The sequence below is a fragment of the Monodon monoceros genome, unplaced genomic scaffold (genome assembly GCF_005190385.1).
Source record: "Monodon monoceros isolate NGI ecotype Baffin Bay Population unplaced genomic scaffold, NGI_Narwhal_1 Super_Scaffold_6, whole genome shotgun sequence".
Classification (NCBI taxonomy): Eukaryota; Metazoa; Chordata; class Mammalia; order Artiodactyla; family Monodontidae; genus Monodon; species Monodon monoceros.
Window position 1 is genome coordinate 27,460,260 of NW_021703783.1, and position 4,644 is coordinate 27,464,903.

General features: G+C 37.4%; 1 pseudogene; it reads right to left on the bottom strand.

The window, feature by feature from the left end:
- Positions 1–2,114: 2,114 nt before the first annotated feature.
- Positions 2,115–3,100, bottom strand: LOC114885482 (annotated as a pseudogene).
- Positions 3,101–4,644: the final 1,544 nt, after the last annotated feature.

A 4,644-nucleotide genomic window follows, 5' to 3' on the forward strand; every position in this document is an offset into this window, starting at 1 on the left:
ATGTCTTTGCATAACTACTATCCTCATCAAATCAATGTATTTCTGAAAAGTTATATACAGATTGAAATTTTTAAAATTGAAGGCTTCTTTAATTAAGCTAGGGTATTTGTTATATAAAGAAACTCTAACTCTGTTTTATTGTTGTAGTTCTTTTCTTTTCAGAGTGAAATCATTACGTAATTTGAAAAGTTATCCCATGTTGTTTGTGCTGTAAATTTATGTTGTTTTTAATGTTTATTCTTAAGACTACATCAACAACAGTCTAAACATTTCACCTTTATTTTATTGTATAAGCTTCACATGTTGGCGTTTAGAAATCCTCCTGTGATAGAAACAACTGATAGATTATTGGTGTCCTTGCTGGAAAAGTGAAATTAGTTTATCAACGATGAAATAAATACACGTATCCTACTAAAGTAGGGAAATTTATGGAAAATATTTTATTATTTGACTGATTTACAAAAGTTACAGATTTTATTGGAAGTCTCATGAATGTGCCTTGTGAAACATAATGAAATACTTTTACTTCTCTTGAGAATAATCTTATATAATACATTTGTGCTCCTCTGAATTTGAGGGGAACAGCCCAAAGCTGTGTGCTATCAAAATGCAAATGTAACACCATATTGCCAGGAACCTACTCTCCCCAGCAGGAAATATAGAACACAATAATTTAATTCATGCTGGAAAATGATGTTTTCCATTAGCACAGATTTACTTTCAAAAACAAAATTAAGTGTTGACTTGGAAGTAATCAGTCCTCTTCTTTTAGAAGTTTCAATTTTTCTTATATAGGGGGCAAGTTCTTCCAAAATGTATATAAGAAATGGGTATATTTCTGTTAACTATATCAATTTTCGCCAGATATAGTTTGATGTAAATTACCTTGAAAGATCAGAGTGGGCATGACTGTGGACAACAAAATGTGGAATATATAAACACTTTTGAGAACCAATGACTCTTAAAGAGCTGGTATGCCTCTCACTCGTCTTGGGCCTGGACTAATGTTGATGTCCTTGCAGAAAGTGATATATTAAAGCAGATTTCTGGCTACCATGGGAATTGAAATGGCCCATAATTAATTAATAAACAAACAAATAAATAAATATATTTGTATTTCTCTATAGTTTTCTTCTGAAAATAGAATTTAAATGCACTGCTTCAAAATTCATGCTCTCATACATACTTTCGTACATACTTTCTCACAAGCTGCTATATCTAAGTGGAATATTCTCCCTCCTCCCACACCCTTTGTTTTTGACATCTAACAAAACTATATTGTTCTTTATTTTAAGCCTGAGCATCTTTTGGGAAGCTCTCTCTAACACTAGGAATAAATGATTCTACACACTAAGCTATTAGTGTTCCCATTTTCACAATGTGTTTTCAGATTTGTTCTTATACATTAATAAATCTCTCAGAGATGTAATTATACTTTCTAAATAAGGCAATAAACTTGCGGTCATACTTAAAACTGTCATAAATAACTAAAGCTAAATTTTATTCTTCAAAATAAATGAATAATGTAAATTTGTGTGGCTGTGCCCTTGATTTAGTATAGCAAGGAATTTTTAATCACTCATTTGCTAATCAAAGATGTATTATAATCTTTGACAGAGTATCCCTGCATTCAATATTTTAATGACAGAATATATTTTAATGAAATATTGTTTAACATGGCTTTGCAATCAACAGATAGCTATTAAATATTTACTGGGAGCATGTCAAGCACAAGACCTATTACTCAAGCTTTGCTAAACTACCTGTTTTCTAGACTGAATTAGTTATAGATTCTTGGGCAAATGTTCTTGCACAGAGTTGGGCAAATGACTTCACAACATTTCCTAGAACACAATCTATTCCCATCTCTTCAAGCAGTCCCTGATGACTTTATTTATTTATTTTTGACTGGGTACTGTGCACTTTATTGATGGCAAGTGATAAGGTAGAGTTTCTTAAGTCCTTCCTCTTCTTCAGGGGTCTGGGATGGAAACTGTGTCAAGAACTGGAGATCCTCCAGTTGGGTCAAAGATTGAGTTGGGGCAAGGACTCCCCAGTGGTAAGCACCTCTTTATTCCTCTCCTGTTCTCACTGGGGCTGGTGTTCCAGGGGACTCACTCCTTAGAGGTCATGTGGACCATAAGGTCCACCACTTTATTGCTGTAGCCAAATACATTGTCATAAAATGAGCTTGACAAAGTGGTCATGGAAGGCAATACCAGTCCCAGCAACAAAGGTGGGAGAGTGGGTGTCACCTTTAAAGTCGCAGGAAACAACCTAGTCCTCAGTGTAGCCCAGGGTATCCTTTAGGGGTTCCTCCAATGCCTGCTTCAGCGCCTTCTTGATGTCATCATATTTAGAAGCTTTCTGCACACTGCAGAGCAGATCCAGCACTGAAACATTAGGGGAAGGGACACAGAAGGCCATGCCAGTGAGCTTCCCAGTCAGCTCAGGAAGACCTTTCCCACAGCCTCAGCAGCACCAATAGAAGCAAGGATGATGTTCTGGGCTTCCCCACAGTCATGACGCCACAGTTTCTCAGAGGTACCATCTACATTCTTCTGGAAAGCAGTGATGGCAAGGACTGTGATCATGCATCCCTCCACAATGCCAAAGTTGTCATAAATGACTTTGACCAAGAAGGCCAAGGAGTTTGTGATGCAGGAGGCATTGTTGACAATCTTGAGAGAGCTGTCATACTTCCCGTGGTTCATGCCCATCACAAACATGGGGGCATTAGCAGAAGAAGCAGAGGTGATGACTCCTAGGGTCATCGTGAGCCCTAGTTTTCTCCAAGCTAGTGAAGACACCAGTGGACTCTACAACATAATCAGCACCAGAATCACTTCATTTGATGTTGGCAGAATCTTGTTCTTGGAAGATGGAGGTTATATTTCCATTGAAGACATGCTTCCAGTTCTCAGCCTTGACTCTACCACTGAAATTGCCATGGGTGGAATCATACTAGAACATGTAGAATATGTAATTGAGGTAATGAAGGGGCCACGGATGGCAAGCAATATTCACTTTGCCAGAGTTAAAAGTGCCCTGGTGACCAGGTGCCCTATTGGTCAAATCCATTTACTCCAACCTTCATCATTGTGTCTCAGGGTCATGGCTTGACATGCAGAAAGATGTGGCTGCCTGTTGAAAAAAGCAGCACATAGAGCCTCAATCACTTTACTTTTCTCCTTCTCAGACAAACTTAAGTTATATCCTATGATAAATCCCAGTTATCTTTTATTTATTCATTCATCCATTCACAGAACATGTTACCTGATATCTAGTACTTACATGATAAATTTTCACTGATAAATAATTTTAGCAACACGGTAAGTGCACTATATTACATAGCTTTACAGCAATAACAACCTCAAACATTTATCTTTCATTCATATTACCTGTAGGTAGTTGTGGTTTGGCTACTGTGACTCTCATTATTCTCATTATTCCCAGTAGTTACATTCTACAAAGTCACCATGAATGCTGAGTTAGCACTTACTGAACTATTGTTTCAAGGGGACCTGCAAGCCTCTGGTCACAGCATTTTTGACAACCAAAATGCCATTTGAATTATGTATGTTTGCCAAAATCCTTGTAAAATAAGTCAGCGTCACCATCATTGGAAATCTGCTCTTCCACATAGCCTTCTCCTATGTAAGAGTTAGCGGGTATTTTTTTTAAGTTTTTGCACATCCTCCTGACCTGCAGAAACTTTGTCATCTGCAAGATTATTTTTCATGCTGTATCTCCTTTTGAAAAGTATGAGCCATAATATCTATTTTTAGAGGCAACAGCCCTTTCCCTCTGAATAAAAAATACCCAGAGATTCAGTGACTTCGAGAAACTTGTTCTCTAAAACAGAACTGTAATTGAGAGGTTTAATGAATTGATGAATTATTGGTGCCCTTAAACTATCTCTCAGTAGATTCACTGTCCTAAGGTAGCATAGTTATAGAGGTCTTGCTGGGACGGAGGGAAGAATAGATGAGTTTATGTTATCTCAGGCTATAAATAGTAGTTGGGACTTCCCCGGCAGTCCAGTGGTTAAGACTCCACATTTCCACTGCAGGTGTGAAGGTTCGACCCCTGGTCAGAGAACTAAGATCCCACATGCCAGGCATTGTGGCCAAAAATCTTTTTAAAAAGAAGCTAATTTTAGTTGAAATGATACCATTGGTATTCATGGGATATTTAGGTTTTCAATGCTGCCCTGGTAATCTTTTTATTGTTGATATCAGTGTTATAAACTTTTTTTGATATCTTAATACAAGCCAAGAGTAAGTTGAAAGCCATTAGGTTTATTACTGATTGCTTATACCAGAGATTGTCAAATTATTGTCAACTGAAATAAAAGCACACAACATGAGAGCTGTGAGTTTCAGTTTTATGTGAGGACTTCCTTAGGACTATAGCCCAGGAGACAGCCTCTCGGATAGCTCTGAGGAATCTCTCTGAAGGGATGAAAGGGGAGGTAAGCATATATGTGACTTTGGAGAAGAGGTATGTGCAATAAAGCACACATTTTTGTAGAAGGTTACTGCTGTCACAAGGCACAGATATCTTAGTTAATGATTTTAAGATGCAAGAAATTGGTTTATAAAATTTTCTCCTGAAAGCATGTAACTATCTGAAGGCCTGTTC